This window comes from Prionailurus viverrinus, chromosome A1, assembly GCF_022837055.1.
Source record: "Prionailurus viverrinus isolate Anna chromosome A1, UM_Priviv_1.0, whole genome shotgun sequence".
Classification (NCBI taxonomy): domain Eukaryota; kingdom Metazoa; phylum Chordata; class Mammalia; order Carnivora; family Felidae; genus Prionailurus; species Prionailurus viverrinus.
In genome coordinates this window covers 166,267,844-166,286,514 of record NC_062561.1, presented here as the reverse complement: position 1 = coordinate 166,286,514, position 18,671 = coordinate 166,267,844, and the positions used below count along the sequence as shown (strand labels likewise).

Below are 18,671 nucleotides of genomic sequence, written 5' to 3'. Positions count from 1 at the left end.
TGGGGGAAGAACACAGAGGAGGGCATTTTCACACATCCATATCTAGGGTATATGATATCAACATTACTCATCACTGTTGCTATTAATTTTGCTCATTTGGCTGAGGTAGTGTTTGTCAGGATTCTTCACTGTAAAGTCAATCTTGTTTTGCTTTTCTCATACTGTACTCATTGGAGGGAAGTGACTATGCAGAGGTCACTTACAGTGTAAGGACTTATGCTCCATCCTCTTGAAGGATATTTGGACATAAAACATTACACTCCTAAATAATACATGAGCCAAAGGATAAACTCAAAAGAAATTAAGAAATATTTTGAACTAAATTAAAGTGGAAACACAATTTACCAAAATTTCGGGGATAAAGCAAAAGCAGTGTGTAGAGAGAAGTTTATAGTATTTAACACATATTAGAAAAAAAAATCTAAAATCAATAATCTAAGTTTTTAGATCTAAAAATCTTTTTCTAAAGGACTGGAAAAAGAAGAGCAAACTAAATCCCGGCAAACAGAAGAAAAAAATAAGAATTAGAACAGAAAATAAACTAGAAAACAGGAAAAATGTGCAGAAATTAATGAAACCAAAAGCTGTTTAAAAAAAATCAATAAAAGAAATAAGCCTTAGCCAGGAAACTAAGAAAAAAAAGAGAGAGAGAGAGAGAGAGAGAGAGAGAAAGGACACAAACTACTAACATTAGAAATGAAAGAGGAGACATCACTACAAATCCAATGAACATTAAAAGTATAATACAGGCATGTTATAAACAATTCTATATCCACAAATTTGAGAACCTAGGTGAAATGAATATCAACTCCTTGAAAGACAAAAGCTGCCACAACTCATAGGAGAAGAAATAGACAATCCTAATAGGCTTATGTAGATTAAAGAAACTGGAAGAGTTTGGGTATCATGATGATATTTTAGATACCAAAGATGCAACCCGTGAAAAAAAATAATTGATAAGCTGGACTTAATTAAAATTACAAACTTCTGGGGCATCTGGGTGACACAGTCGGTTGAGTGTCAGACTCTTGGTTGCAGCTCAGGTCATGATCCCAGGGTCTTAGGATAGAGCCCTGTGTTGGGCTCTGTGCTGAGCCTGGAGGCTGCTTAAGATTCTCTCTCCCTCTTCCTCTGCCCCTCTCCCCATTACTTACTCTCTCTCTCAGATAAACAAAACAAAATAAAACAAGAAAACCCACTTTTGCTCTGCAAAAGACCCTGACAGAGAATGAAAAGATAAGCTACAGACTGGGAGAAAATATTTGCAAAAGACACATACAATAAAAAAAAAAAGAAAATCCTGCCATCCAAAATATACAAAGAATAAGAAAACAAACAAACCAATTTAAAAATATTTCCAAAAGCTGGGGTGCCTGGGTGGCTCAGTCGGTTAAGCGTCCGACTTTGGCTCAGGTCATGATCTCACGGTCCGTGAGTTCGAGCCCCGCATTGGGCTCTGTGCTGACAGCTCAGAGCCTGGAGCCCATTTCGGATTCTGTGTCTCCCTCTCTCTCTGCCCCTCCCCTGTTGATGCTCTATCTCTCTCTGTCTTAAAAATAAATAAATGTTAAAAAAATTAAAAAAATATATATTTCCAAAAGCCAGAACACTGGGTGCCTGGGTGGCTCTGTCGGTTAAGTGTCCAACTATTGGTTTCAGGTCAGGTCATGATCTCACAGTTTGTGAGTTCAAGCCCACATCAGGCTCTGAGCTGACAGTGCAGGGCTTGCTTGGGATTCTCTCTCTTCCTCTCTCTCTCCCTCTCTCTCTCTCTGCCCTTCCCCCACTCACTGTCTCTGCCTCTCTCTCAAAAATAAAGAAATAAACTAAAAAAATTTTTTTTAAATGCCCAAAAGCCAGAACAGACACATTACCAAAGAGGACATATAGATGGCAAATTAGCATATGAAAAGATGCTCAACATCATTTTGTCAATAGGCAAATGCAAATTAAAACAACACTAAATGCTACTTATTAGAATGGGCAAAATCCAGAACATTCACAACTCCAAATGGTAACAAGAATGTGGTAAAGGTGTAGAGTAATAGGAACTCTCCTTCATTACCAGTGGGAATGGAAATGGCATAGATATGGCACTTTGGCACTTTGGAAGATGGCTTGGTGGTTTCTTACAAAACTAGCCATACTCTTACCATATGATCCAGCAATTATATTCCTTGGTGTTTATCAAAGGAGTTCAAAGCTAATGTCCATCCAAAACCTGCACTAAGATATATAGCAGTGTTATATATAATGCCAAAACTTGGAATCACTGAAGATGTCCTTCAGTAGGTGAATGGATACATAAACTGTGGTACCTCCAGACAATGGAATATTATTCAATGCTAAAAAGAGATGAGTTATCAAGACAGGAAAAGACATAAGAGAAACTTAAATGCATATTACAAAGTGAAATAAGCCAATCTGAAAGGACTACATATTGTGGTGATTTTAACAATATGGCATGCTAGAAAAGGCAAAATTGGAAATCAGAAACTATTAGTGGGGTGGCAATCAATAGGTGTAACAATTTTTAGGGCATCAAAAATACCTTGTATGATACTATGATGATGGATACATGACATTATACATTTTTGCAAATCTACAGAAGAGAAAGCCCCAAGATTGGACCCTAATGTAAACTTTGGATGATTATGATGTGTTAATGTAGGTTTATCAGTTATAACAAATGTACCACTCTAGCGGAAGATGTTGACAATGAAGGAGGCAATGCACGTGTTGGGGCCAGGGTATGTAGGAAATCTCTGTATTTTCCTCTCAATTTTGCTGTAAAACTAAAACTGCTTTAAAAAATAGAGTCTAAAAAATTTTCCATTAGGGTCTTCAAAGCTTTTGCTGAGACTTTTCAATCATTTGTTTATTTCAAATGTTTTGTAATTGCTTCTTGAAGCATTTTATGATTATGAGTTAAAATCCTTGTCAGATAATTCTATAATCTGTGCCATTTCAATTTTGGCATATGCCGCCTTTTTTTTATTCACCTTGAGCTTTTCCTGATTTTTTGCAACAGAGAAAAGGAGGCGACACCAATTATTTACTTCCAAATGGGATTGTAAGTCTACCTTTCCCACTCAGCTTCTGTTGATACCTAGTGGGGAGGTTTTCCTGTTTTCTCAGGGCATGAGTGGGAATAATGGCTACCCAATAAGGTCTTCATTTACAGCACATTGGCTGAGAAGGTGATTCCTACTTGGCCTCCGTGGGAGTACTTTCCTTATAATAGGAAATGGTCAAAGTCCTGACTCTCCCCTAGGTCCCTCTGATGCCATCTCAACATAGATGGAAAGGGAGCTTCATCTCTGGGTAGGAGTGGAAATTCAGGCTTTCTGTATGGTCACTGATAGGGGTGGGTAGGTTGTGGCTCAGTACCGCAGGACAGTGATGAAGGTATCTACTCAATATCGTGTCTTGTTTGACACCTCATCAGCAGGGGTTGGTGTGGAATTAGGTCTCCTGATTACAAGCTGGTGCAACTGAAGTCTAGACAGCTGTCAGTGGTAGAGATTTGACAGCATTTTTTCTGTGGTTTTTCTTTCCTGTGGAGTAGTATGATCATTGTTTAAAAGATTGCTGTCTTGCCAGCTGTCCCTTTTCTGGTCTGTTGTCTTAAGGGAGTAAGTTTTTTAAGGCCCTTTTGGGCTGTATCTGTTGGTGTTTCCAGGTTGCCAGCCTCTCCAGGCTTTGTCTGTATACATAAAGCAAAAAGAAAACCGGGGAAATTCACTTTTCATTGAGCCCTGAGGGCCCAAGCTTGTTTGCGTTCTTGCTGCCTTTCAGAGTATTATTTTTGTAACATTTATGTTTAGATGATCAATTTCCCACTGGGAGGGTGGAACAGGAAGAAGTACATATATTCTACCTCTTTGGAGTTCTAGGCTTATTGAAGCTTTGTATATATGAAAATGGTATGATTAGGCTTACACTTTAAAGAGAAGAATCTTCTGTGGGGACATAGTTACAAGGTACAGAAACACAAGGCAAGAAATGATGTAAAGAAGAACTGAACACTGGCTGTACCATTAGAAGAGGGAACACAAATACAAAAATAAAGAAATGAATAGGCTAAGATTGTAGTTGTTTGTGATGAGTTGTTTGATAGAAAACATCACCCAGTAAACGTTTAAAATGTATAATATTGATGATACCTCTAGAAACTTATTCCCCATACATTAAACACTCTATGGTTCTGAAGACTTTTTTTTCATTTACAGAACTCTAATTGATATTTTAATATATAAAGAAAGAACCACATTCTAAAACATGGGGAATTATAAGGAAAAATATGCTTTAATCAAGGGCAAGAAAGTGCATGGTAGAGCAGAATAACATATTTATAGTAGCTACATTCCTTACTACATACAATGACTTACTGCAGAGTAAGGTTATATAATAAGAAACATCAGAAATTTTATAATCCTATGTTTGAATACTAGAAAACACTAAAAACAAGATTCTAGTGAAAATGATTCTTCAAATTAACACTTTAAATGGTAAAAATATTACATAACTCCTTCTATTAAGAATAAAATATATCAAAAAGAAAAGAATCAGATTAAAAATTAAATTTTTAAAGCAAATCATTAAAGACTGGTAGTAAACATGTTAAGCTTATATATTCATATATTGGGAATATGTATGTGCATACACTTACACATATATGCACACACATACACATGTATACATACAAACACACAAATGCAAACTAGTTGTAAAATCTCAGAACCCTTCTTCTTTATTTTTTAAACATGTTTGTAATACAGGTTTTGATTTTTAAAAGGATAGCAATGGTTTCACATCTGGAAAAAAATAAATTCATTAGGAAATCTGAAGTTAAAATGACTTCAGTGAATACAAAATCTCAAAACTATGTGGTCAATATTGCTGATGAAACTTCACAACCTGAAATTTATTATATATTTAGCACTTTTGACAAGTTTTTTCAGGTCCTAAATATCCTTATAAATTTTACGAACAAAATTTAATACAGCAGTCATATAAAGCCAAGCGATTGTTTATCTATCTTTCTTCTCAGAAACATTATCATTTTGACTTTATAAGATGCTCATCATGATAATAAAGTGATATAAATAGCTAATATTTACTGACACTTAACCCTGAATCAGGCATTATAATAAATGCTTTATGTGCAATCTCATTATAGTTAATAGATTCATCTGGGTAGTTGTTCAAAATTATGCCAAGTAAGGAGCAAGAGCAATATTCAAACTCAAAACTTCTCTATAGGATGTGTACTTAATCCCCATTACATTATCCTGAATTTGTATATAATTACATTTTCTTTTACAATGAAAGCTGGTGCAGCCACTCTGGAAAACAGTATGGAGGTTCCTCAAAAAAACTAAAAATATAACTACCCTATGACCCAGCAATTGCACTACTAGGCATTTATCCATGGGATACAGGTGTGCTGTTTTGAAGGGACACATGCACCCCCATGTTTATAGCAGCACTATCAACAATAGCCAAAGTATGGGAATAGCCCAAATGTCCACCGATGGATGAATGGATAAAGAAGATGTGGTATATATATATACAATGGAGTATTAATCAGCAGTCAAAAAGAATGAAATCTTACCATTTGCAACTACGTGGATGGAACTGGAGGGTATTATGCTAAGTGAAATTAGTCAGTCAGAGAAAGACAAAAATCATATGACTTCACTCATATGAGGACTTTAAGAGACAAAACAGATGAACATAAGGGAAGGGAAACAAAAATAATATAAAAACAGGGAGGGGGACAAAACAGAAAAGACTCATATATAAGGAGAACAAACTGAGGGTTACTGGAGGGGTTGTGGGAGGGGGATGGGCTAAATGGGTAAGGGGCATTAAGGAATCTACTCCTGAAATCATTGTTTCACTATAGGCTAACTAATTTGGATGTAAAATTTTTTAAATAAAAAAATTAAATTAAAATCTTTGTGGGTAAGGGGAGAGTAAACAAAATATGTTACCCAAAATAATTGTACCAATGTGAAATTTTTGACATCTAAAAAAGATAAAATTACCATAAGCATAAGGCAAAAATCCTTTAGCTTGCAATTGAAAAAAAATAATACTTTAGCTAATAGTTGGACAAAAAGTAATCTGCTGTTCCAGATATAAACAACATACCATTTATCTTTAGAAGGCCAAGGAAAATTTACAAATACCTCAACCATAATATATTTACTAAGATCTATTAGTATCTTTATAGATTTTGCTGAGCCTGTGGAGGACATCAGTTACTACCCTATTTTTACCACCCCTTTAAGCCACTCACAGAGATTACATTCTAAAAAGGTTAAGGGGCACATGGGTGGTCCAGTGGGTTAAGTGTCTAACTCTTGATTTCAGCTCAGGTTATGATCTCATGGTTGTGAGATCCAGCCCCGCATCAGGCTCTGCACTGAGGAGGGAGCCTGCTTGGGATTTTCTCTCTCCTTCTCTCTCTGCCCCTCCCTACTCACACTCTCTCAAAATAAATAAACATTTTAAAAAACCCAGAAAATAAAAAATAAAAATATTGAAAGACTCTCTAATGCAACATAACAATTCTTATTTTTAAAACTAGTAGTTAGCACATAGTAGGTTTTTTAATCCTCAATTTTGATTACTTTAATAGCATACCGTCAGGCTCAGCCTCATGTGTAGCACCTGCAGCTTTGCTCAGTTGACTTTGAACTGTGCATCCAGGAACATACAACTAAGATTTATCATAGATAAAGGATGTTTACCAATAGAGAATGAAATGATCAAGCTTTTTCCACAAGGAAGGATAAAACAAGTTGTACTTTTAACAGTTTTCATATATAACCTCAAATCCTGTTTATCCTTTTACCTGTAGCTGATTTCACAATCAATTTTAATTCTAAAGATCAAATGAAGAATAAAAAGGAGAATATATTTTATATTTTGAAAATCAATTCTGAAAAGCAACTCTGCACCAGCTTTCAAAACTTTGCTTAAGAATTAGTTGGGGCGCCTGGGTGGCGCAGTCGGTTAAGCCTCCGACTTCAGCCAGGTCACGATCTTGCGGTCCGTGAGTTCGAGCCCCGCGTCAGGCTCTGGGCTGATGGCTCGGAGCCTGGAGCCTGTTTCCGATTCTGTGTCTCCCTCTCTCTCTGCCCCTCCCCCGTTCATGCTCTGTCTCTCTCTGTCCCAAAAATAAATAAAAATGTTGAAAAAAAGAAAAGAATTAGTTGAGTAGCATTCTGACAGCTACCAAGCCACTCTCATGGCCAGTGGTCTCTGCAGCCCATCAGGCTGGTAAGAGTCACCAGGTGCGGGACGCCTGGGTGGAGAAGTCGGTTAAGCGTCCGCCTTCAGCCAGGTCACGATCTCGCGGTCTGGGAGTTCGAGCCCCGTGTCAGGCTCTGGGCTGATGGCTCAGAGCCTGGAGCCTGTTTCCGATTCTGTGTCTCCCTCTCTCTCTGCCCCTCCCCTGTTCATGCTCTGTCTCTCTCTGTCCCAAAAATAAATAAACGTTGGAAAAAAAAAAAAAGAGTCACCAGGTGCTAGGTCGGGCAGGCACACAGGGATCATGCATGCAGGTATGCATAGGGTTCATGGACATATCAGCTGCTGCATCAACTGCAACATAAAAGGCCCCACATGGAGAGCTATGTAATCACCCTGATGGAATCTGAGCAAGTGGCTTGGAGGCTGTGCTGAGCCTACAGCATCCTAGATGTCTGAGTTGATGACCACTTGGTCCATATGCATGATTTGCAACTATTAAAAAAGTGTATATACTGTATTTCAAAAATTAAAAAAAATATTTGAGTAAAATAAACACCTATATTCTGAAATAATATTTCCCAGAACGGGCAGTACACTTTTAAGGATTATTTCATGTGTATTGACTTCCTATTTGGCAGTCAATAAATTGACAAAGAGAAAGATGTTAAATACAACTTACTCAAGTAGTCCCAAATATGTGTATTGAGCAAAAGTACTTAAAACTGTATAAATTCCAGTTCTTTGCAAAGTCATTCAACACACACACACACACACACACACACACACACACACATACACACCCCTAGACTGCTACACTTGGAACAGTACCTGAACTAACACTGAAAACAAATAATTTTCTACATAGTACACTTTTGTGGATTTTGACAGCAGACAAGGAAAATAAATGTTTCATCCCCAAACCCTCCGGCTTTAAGTCAATGTTGTACCTTCTTGTTTTCCCCCACCTTTAATGCTTTCTAACATCCCAGAGGTGAAAGATGAAGGGTTATCTGTAACCTCAGGTCCTATCATTTTGAAGTGGAGTGATTGCAAACTCTCAAAATCAGGAAAATTGAACATTTTAAACGTGAGCTTTCAGCTTCATTCCTGAGTTTTTGATCCTATACAGTTAACTTTGTATGATATTGGGGATAAGTAAGCTACTAATGTCACTGGAGGTGTAATGATGTTAAGCAGACATCACATCACAGTCACAGATGTCAGGATAAAATTAGCTTATTCTATCAGAAAACATCAAACCTCAATTTTCATAAATAGAATACATGGATGGCACTGATTAAAGCAAAACAATAATTACAGTTAAAGGAAAGAAAACTATAGCTTCACAGAGTCACAGCCAATGTTTTTCTAAGCATTTTAGATGGAATCAAAGCCAATCCTAAAAACAATTGACTAAGCCTGCATAAAGATTGTTCTTTAGGCAAATTAATAAACAATGACTAAATCTTAGTAATGATAGTCCTGAAGCAAAATGCACATATCTATGTATAATTTCCCATTATAGAGTATAGAATATATTAAAGGGAGACAAAAAGAACCATGATTGTCCATGACTGTATTTAGATAGTTGGATTCAAAGAATTCTTTTTAATCATTACCTAGGAGATTATATTTGGAAAGAAAAAGTTAGTCTCACTTAAAGATATATTCCTCAATTAGATTCTGTGGTAAGGAGAATTCTAGATGACCCTGAAGGTTCAAATGCACCAGTATACATGTCTCTACAAACTCTCCCTCTGACTATTGGAAGAACTCCTGAATACGATGTGATATAAAGCTAGGTATTTTACATGACAAAATATTTTCAGATGTAATTAAAGCCCTTAATCAGTTGTGTTTGACTTAATTAAAGGGGAGGTTACCCTAAGAGGACTTGATCTAATCAGGTAAAAAAAAGACTAGAGCCTTCATGGAGTTCAGATATGTTCTCCTGCTGGCTGCTTTGAAAATATGAACCAAAAAGTCAACGTGTCAAGGCAGAGCAAAGAGCAAAGAACTGAACCTAGTGTTAGTCTCCAACAGCTAGCAAGAAAAGCGGACCTAAGGGGGACTTGGGTGGCTCAGTCAGTTGAGCGTCTGACTTTGGTTCAGGTCTTCATCTCACAGCTTGTGAGTTCAAGTTCCCTCTGTACTTACATCTCAGAGCCTGGAGCCTGTTTTGGATTCTGTGTCTCCATCTCTCTCTGCCCCTCTCCTGCTGGCACTCTGTCTTTCTTTCTCTCAAAAATAAATAAACATTAAAAAAGAAAAAAAAAGAAGGAAAATGGGACCTGAATCATATAGCCGCAAGGAACTGAACTCTACTAAAAACCATAGGCTTTGGAAGAGGGCCTCAAGCAGCAGAAAGGAACACAACATGGAAACCATTTTGATTTCATCCTTGTGAGAGACCCTGAGAGGAGATTCCAATGAAGACATGCCCAGATCCCTGACACATGGAAACTGTGAGACCATACATGTATGTTGTTTTACATGGTTTAGTTTTTGGTAACTTGTTACATAGTCACAGAAAGTGACTCTTAACCTCAGAGTAAACTCTAGTTCCTACCAAGAGAACCAACATAAGCTTTATCTATTTTTATTATAATCATATATTGCTTAATTCAAGTCAAATCACATTTTTCCAAAAAAAATTATATATTTTTTGTCAAGAATATATTTCACACACAAATACCCCATATATATTCTCAGGGACTATATTTTCTTCATTTAGACATAGGTATAATTTGAAAGAATTAAGTTCTATTTTTTACTCTCAAGCAGGCCCAAACTATTCATATTTCACTGATTAAAGCATGTTTAATTGTGGAACCCTAAATTAACACTCAGAATTGAAAACATAAATGCCTTATGATGCATGTGGCTGCAAAACTTATAGAGCATATTGATCCAATACATAGAGTTGCAGAAATATGTAATCATGTACAAGTATAGCTATTTGAGCAAGAAATTAATTGCTGAGGTAAGTTTTAGTTTGCTGTGTTTTGTAATGACACACAAAATTAGTATTTTTAGTAAAAAGCAAAATATATTGTTATCTTTAATATTCATCACATTTGCTTGTAAAGGTTATTTGGCCAACAGTCATGAATGTACCAACTATTCACAAAGCATTCTCCAATGTGCTCCTAGGGATGCCTAGATTGCTATCTGCTCACAGAGGACTTAGACTTAAGACTCTTAGTTGATGCTAATGTTTTCCCTTCACAGAAATAGTTAACTCCTGATTCAAAATGTTTATCAGTAAGGATAGATCATTAGAATAATTCTATAACATGGATTTTTATCTGTTTTTACATTGTGGGAAATCATGACACTTCAAAAAAAGTAACCATTCTTCATATGCTGTCACTCTGTATGACTAGAAAAGGGTATGATGGCCTATTCCCGACCCCCTGCTAATAAATCTTCCCAAATAACTTTAACAACTTATTAAATGATTGCAATGGGTAAGCCTGCTGTGCAGTATCTTGCATTTCTTATAGAACACCTAAAAGATTTTAACCCTAAATGCAAAGGCTAAAGCTTAGCAACTTACTCTGAGGTCACAGCCAATGGAAGCCAAGCAGAGATGCTAACCGTCTATCTCATTCCGGAGCCACTTTTCTTTCCCAATTCAAATGACTCTCCATCTTGTCTATATCTGTCCTATCACTAGCCACCAAATAAATTGGTTTCCCCTCCTTGACTTCCTCAAAGAGCATCCTAAGCTTCATTGCTCTGAATCACCCAATTCTGAAGCCACAGTAAACAAGGAGAAAAATCAAGATGGAGAATATTAAAAAGGATCATGTTCTTCCTTTTATAGGCTTCCATTCTGAGGCTGGTAAAATGACTGAACACAGAGGCAACTTAAGAGTTTGTATTCGTCTATGGGACTAAACAATCTTATTTCTGAATCACTGAAATTAAAGGGGATTTTTGGACGGTTTCTATAATATGCAGTAAAATCACCATCCTGCTAGAATTTTCATCTGGGTCAGGGAAATTTACACTGAATGAATAAAATTTAAGGGGGCAGTGGAAGATAAGTTGTGCTTGCTCCCAGCTAAAGTTGGAGCATTTTCTTACCCCTATTTGCTTTAATACTGCTCTCACTCAAATAGATTTAGCTTTTATAATTAACTATTTTGGTGACAGAAAAATCAATGCAAACTGGCTTACAACAATGGAATATACTGACTCATAAGCACAAACCCCAATGATGGCACTGGCTTGTGCTATCTTTCTACATTCTTCAATGGGTTAACTTCATTCTGTGGCCGTGCATATTGGCAAGATATGTGGATACAATAGACACCTCCTTGTTAAAGTCCAGTGGAAAGGAGATCTTTTCTGAAGTGATCTGAAAAGCCTGGAGAGTCACTCTGATCAGAGTAGCTTGGATTATGTGCTCACCCTAATTGAATTATGTGGCCAGGAATTGTTACCCAAGGATGGGTGTAGGCTTGGTTCATAGGCCCCTTACTTATTGCTAGAGTGAAGCCTGTTTCAGGCCACGTAGACTGGGATTAGGGGAAGGATAGAACTGCAAATGAACAGCCAGGGCTGTCACAAGAAGAAAGAGTGGATACTGGGCAAGCAAGTAACCATCTACTGAGAATAATCTTTGTAAAAGTTCTATTCCAGGAGGATTTATTTATTTCTGAATATTCCAAACATTGTACCAGATTTTAAGAACCAGATCCATTTAATTTAAGCCTTTTTTTCCACAAACTGCAGTCTTCATACTTTTATACATTAGCTTTTTACATCTCTGACTATTATCCCCATCTGCAGGTGTTCAGCCCTGAGTTAAAATAAGAATCGTTCAGAGCCTGTGTTCCAGAAGCTTGATGACAGTCTTTCTCTCTTGTCCCATTGTCAAAGATGGGTTCAAGTGCTGCTCATAAATGTTTAAGAAGAAGATGAAATGTCTAAATCAGCCAAATGAATAGCCAAGTGTGATTTTCAGTCTGTAGCTTTTACTTGATGCTAAGTTATTGAAATTTTCTCAGAAAGACTCCAGAACTACAATTTTTCTAGAATTTCTTTGTCAGAACCCTCGTTGAGTTTGAAAAGCTGCACTGCAATGATGAAGCCATATAATGGCCTTCAATTCCATAGCCATTTGCTCCCACTTGCACATTTAAATTTGTAGCAGAAATCCAAATGTTTAGCTTAATTGCCCTACTATGAAATACAGAGATTTATGAAAAGATGCTAACAGCCTGTCCCCGTGCCATCATTGAAAAGGCTCACTGGGTATTCAATAATAGGAAAGAAAAAAAGCATAAGTATAAAGAGGCAAAAATTACATTTAAATCAACATTGCAAAAGGTTTCCATGGTACAAAGAAAAATTAAATCAAACAGTGGGGTTCTTTTCAATTGAGGCCTTTAAGGAAACGGGCAAGATGTAATGTTCTTTATTTGTCAGACAAGTGACACAGTTAATCAGTGCTAATTGCCCAGGATTGGCCTCTCAGTTATGTCAGTTAATTAAAGTACATTCTCATATGTACTGACCAAACCCCTGTATGTGGTGGGTAGACAGAGAAATGAAAGGCATAGATAGTAGGTCCCTCTGTCACTTGGAAAAAGAAATCAATACTGATTCAGTTGTAGCAGAATTGAGCTATTTTGTCTGCAGTCTTTTTATCTGCAAGGCCCCCTGGCCATCAGTGTGGGAAAACATTCATGGAACGAATGCATTTAGCAGGAGTAATCATCATCATCGTGAAGTGCTTATCAGAAATGAAGACAAAATGCAATTAGGCTAGATTTACAGTTGGACCAATAATTACCACTCAGATGTTTCAGCTGAATGGAAAATACATGATTCCAAACCATGACATTTGTGTTCGATTGCTTTCTCCTCCTTTCTCTTGTGATCTCTAACCCTCCTCCATTTTCTTTTCTTCTTTATTTTTTCACTTATAAAATATGTCAGTCATGATGTAGCACAGCTGAATAATTGTCATAGAGTCAAATGCTTGCAGGTGGTTAATGGAAACAGAAAATTAAATGAACAGCAGTAAAGAAACTCATACAAAATTAAAGAACTCTATTGCAAATTTAAAGGGTCATTTGGTTTCATCAAAAATCAAATAATATGAATATGTTATCCTCTGCATGAAAGAGACTATGTTAAATTGTTTTGAGAGCTGAAAAATGAGCAATCAATGGTGTGCTAATGAAATTTGTGAAAAAATCATGCACTATTGAAATATGCTGTAAATTGTCATTTAGTCCCTGCAGATGAAGGCCTACTTTGAGGGATCAATTTTTTTTCTTGAACTTATTGTTTACCTAAATTATTGAATTGAAGATATGACTTAAAAGAAGTTAAGACTGTTACTAAAATCAGAGTAGGATTAAACTAAGCAGACCCTTCTATCTTTCTTAGATGCACAAAAACAAAACAAAACAAAAAATAAAATAAAATAAATCCACCAAACTAGTTACTCCTTCAAAAATGTCTTGTCTGAGACCTTTTCTCCTCATGTGACAGAAACCCAGCAATTCATAACACATTCACGATATGTCCAAAGAACTGAATCAATGGCCCCATTGACCTGCAAGGACTTAAGATGGTTTAGATCAACTAAGCTCTCATCTGCCTGGCAGTTTTGAAATATATAATTGATAAAACTTTTGTGAAAAGAAAAGCTGTCTTTCTGGTGAAGAATTAGATATGATGTTGTATGGTGTCATTCAGAAGTGGATTTCAGTTACAGATTCTTCAAGAATAGATTTCAAGATTACAAAGCATTACATTCTTTATTCACTCCTTTTTATTTTTCATTATGCTCTTCATTCTCTGGGAAACCCAGAAGTCAATATGAAATGTCTTTTGTCCATCATAGAAATGATTTTCTTCTTTGCTCGTTGCTCATATCAAAAGGAAAGAAAAATGAAGACATATAATTGAGTCTTCATTGAAAATAACTCAGACATTTGTGACATTGCCTTGAATGGCTATCTCATAGCTGAATATTTTTAACGACTAACAAAATCTTAGAGGGTGTTTGAAAGTGAATCAGTTTTTCACGTAAAAAAAGCAAGACTTAAAAATAAATATTCTTAAAAGAACAGCTTTAAAAAGGTTGAAATAAAGCATGTTTTTTAAACAATATAAATCCCTTAAGATGATTCATAGCCTTTTCAAATGCAAAACAAAATGTATCTTATCTTGTGCTAATGAGAAAGAAATAATATAAACACACAGTTATTTTCTTTTCAATTATCCTTGTTGATTTAAACCATTAAAAGTATCTTTGATAGTTTTTTTCCCCTCTGTCAAACTTATGAGTTGTCAGTGGATTATATATATAAAAGTGATGCACAGGTGAAAATATTGATTCAACCTTTTTCTGAATGAGTATCAAATACTTTTATTTTAATAATACCTAGCAAAGGTAAAGTTTAGTTGCTTGTTATTTCATGTTAAAGTAATATAAAAACCAAAATACCTCAACAAATCTGACTAGTTTGCATGAAAAATATAATGAAATGCCCAATTTTTTGAGTTAAAGCATTTTTTCTTTATATTTTTCAAACATTACTTCAATTTTAAAATTGTTCTGCCCTTTTTCTTTTTTTAAATGTTTTATTTACTTATTTATTTATTTATTTTTTTATTTAGAGACAGAGACAGAGTGCAAGTGGAGGAGGGGCAGAGAGAGAGAGAGGGAGACACAGAATCAGAAGCAGGCTCCAGACTCTGAGCTGTCAGCGCAGAGTTCGATATGGAGCTCCTAGCCATGAACCAAACCATGAGATTATGACCTGAGCTGAAGTCAGATGCTTAACTTGACTGAGTCACCCAGGCATCCCTGAAATTTTTCTGCCCTTTTTCTAACTGAAGCCCTTTAAAGCCCCCATGTTTATATAACAGTAATATTGTTGTCATTTAAATCCAGCCATCTAAATACTAAATGTAGAAACATTACAATTTTCAAAATGGTACTCTTTGAAGACTCACTACTATGAAAAAATGATAGATGAAATTCATAGCAGGGACATTGCCATTATTCCCATTTAACATCATCACTTTTCTGCTGTCACAGACTAGAAGTCTGGAGTTCTCTCTTGTCCAGCAAGAGACCAGACACAGAATTGAATACAAGAGAGGCTATGTCCAGGTGGAGACAAGAGCTCCGAACAGGGGTTTCGTCTCTGTATTTATCGAGCTCACAAGATATTACCCACATGATGAATGTGAAGAAAATAAGATCTTACACAGATGAACATGGAGAAAACAATCAGACTGTAATCATTAACTTGTGTGTGTAAGAAGCAAATGGTCTGAGGGGCATGTGGTGTTTGTGATCAAGGTATGTTGGCACAAGACGGAAAGTAATTTCCTGTAGGTGAGATAACCAGTTACTTGTGATCCCATTAAAATATCTGGCTAGCTAACCTCAGGCGCTTTGCTTCCTGGTGGCGGCTTTCTGCCCTAAGCTTTTTCCTAATCCATTTATGTAAGTGGAACCATTTTCCCACATTCTGCCTTTCTTAAAGGCAGAATTAAAATTAAATTAAAATTTTAACTTTTTTTTTACCTTTCAAATAAAATGTAGGAAACTTTTATGCCAGAGACAAACATCTTTATTTTCATGTATTACACTGAAATTTTTATATATATCCCAGCCCCACTAAAGACCTGTATTCAAGATTTCTGTTCAGTACAAAGGACATTTCATACAGATAGAATACAGTGTATAGATGAGTCTGAAACATTATATATCTTGATAAATACATTCCCTTTTGATAATTCTATTCCGTTAAATTAATACATATCAACGCTAGAAGTTTGAGCGGAAAATATAAAACATCTATACTAGTATTAAGAGTGCCTAAGTTCAGGATGGCACTAGAGGCTTGGAAAGATGTTTTCTCAGCAGTCTGAGATTCTGTGGATGAGACTAGTCTAACAAATATGAAATAAATACAAAAATAAGTTTAAGTTCATTGTAATTTTCTAGAGCTCTCAAGGTAAAGAAAAAAAAAAATTAAGGAAAACCAGAGTGGAAAGTGTTAACCCTGCTCAGGTCCACCTTCAGAAATAGGGCGCTCATTATCCCAGCCACCGAGAATGTTTGCCACTGACAGCCCAGAGCTGAGTTCCTCTCCTGGAAGTACACCTCACCTACTGCTACTGCCTTGAAAACTTGCTTGCCTTCACTTCATTCTGCATCTGGTGATTTATGTCAGTACAAAGGTTGCACCCTTGCCTCAATTCCACACATGTCTAAAAGGCCACTCTTTTCAACACTCCCCATGGGATCAGATAAAACCATTGTTATTACCTCCTTAATTTGTGCAGTACTGCTTCCCTTATATCATCGTCATTGTGGGTTTCTTCAGAGCAAGCCTCAAGAAACTTTTGCACACAGATCTTCATCTCGGAATTGGGTTTCCAGTAACACAAAGAGAGAGACCTTCATTTGTCCTTGAGTGATAGGAAGCATTTGGATAATTAGAGAGATGAAGGGAAAGCATCATAGCCTGGTGTGGTATGGAACACAAACTGTGGTGAAAAGTGCAAATGACTCACTATGATCCTAAGATGGTGAAGAGCCCCTGGTCTGACGATCTGAGAGATTTTCAGGGAATTACTTAAAATGAGAAGGGAGAAGATAGGTGTTGGTAGAATGTGAAAGATATTAAACGTCATGTAAAGGATTTGGATTTTATTGAGTAGATGTTTGCAAGTCACTCTAAGACTAGAGTTAAAGTGCAATGCTTAAGGAAGCTTGGTTAAGGAAGGATATGCAGGATGGAATAGAATCAGGAATGGCAGCACAAGTCCATGTCTTAGAGAGTAAAAGCCTGCAGAGGGACAACAGAAAGAATAAACAAATTTCTCTTTCCACTTTCTGTCTGTCTGTCTGTCTCTCTCTCTCTCTCTCTGTGTGTGTGTGTGTGTGTGTGTGTGTGTGTGCGTGTTGTGTTGAAAAAGAGAAAAAAAAAATCTGACATATACTTTCTAAGGAAACCCTGGAAGGAATAAATAGGTCTTTTGATGAATCCTTTTACAAACTGTTACTTCCAAATCTACCATCAGAGAGAAATAACCTGGTATATTTTTCCTTCCATTATGTATTTCCTATTTCTATTTTGTAGAGATACTCATGAAAACTAAAACAAACATGTGAAGAAAGCCAGAAGAAGAAGGGGGATAATCAAAGGATCTGGATAATGGTACATAAACTAAATAATTGCCTTCTGGCAAAACTGAAAATTGTTTTTCTTTAACTCAGCCTGCACTCTGTGTTCAAATCATCTCCCTAGGATACAAGGTGAATGATAAAAGACCTGAAGGAAATAGTCAAATTTCCTAAAATTTAATTACATTTTTGTCAACCTTGGATAAGGCACTAGGTGCTCATCACACACCTTGTTGTCCAGGACTGTTTTCGATATTGTTCTTTCCCTTTCAGAGAACTTTGAATTTGTCTTTGAACATGACAACATCTATCATCCTTCAGTGAATTAGCAAGTATATCAGTAGGTTATCATTAATATCCAAATAAAGATCCTAAATGCAAATTCCTGGCAGTCTTATCATTACTCTCAAGTACTCATGCTATTTCTATTATTTATTTCTAATTTTTTCACAATTAAGAAGATGTCCAATTTAGATTATCTTGCAATATCTCCTCATACACAGATGAATAAACAATTAAGAAGGTAAATATTATTTCAGATAATAACTATTACACTTGTTCCTTAGAAAAAACTGAGGCTACCGTAACAGATTCATAGAGCATTTTGCTGACTCTAGCCTAGGAGCCCTTGGAATAAAAACAAATACTATATTGCTATGGGCTCCTCTAAATTTCTGTCTTCCTAAGAAAGGAGTTATCCAAATTTATTGGTTTAAAGACTTCAGTATAATAGTATTTGAATCTAAATGGTTCCCCTTCATTTTGATTTTACATTCTTAAATAATCAAATATAGGCCCAACATCTAAATTCCTCCAAGTAATGGTGAGGAAAAGGAGGCTAGAATAGGATACCTACTTTAAACTTCAACCACACATTAAATTTCCATCAAATTAACTTAGTAGTTCTAATTTTCTATTTTCTAGATTTCTATTTTCTAGAAATTCCTCCTTGCCTGATTATGGAAAGTTGAGTTCTGACAAAAATCCTTTATTTAAAAAATTCAAAAGGACATGATTTTTTTTCACAGGTCACTGACTCTTATAAACATTGCCAAATAGCAGTGATGTTTTGCCATGTCTAGCAAAACATAGGCATTTAATACTGAACAATAATGTACTTTGTTGTTCTTTCTGCCTAGTTTTTTAAGAGTGTGCTTTGGCTTGATTTTGTAATGAAGCAGAGGGAATTGTATCTATGTTTTTCTCTTCTATTTCTATTTTGTCATAATAG

At 36.0% G+C, this 18,671-nt stretch overlaps 1 pseudogene; it reads right to left on the bottom strand.

Moving 5' to 3' along the window:
- Window positions 1-16,674, bottom strand: part of LOC125164540 (40S ribosomal protein SA-like) — a 30,084-nt pseudogene extending 13,410 nt beyond the window's left edge.
- Between the last annotated feature and the right edge of the window lie 1,997 nt (window positions 16,675-18,671).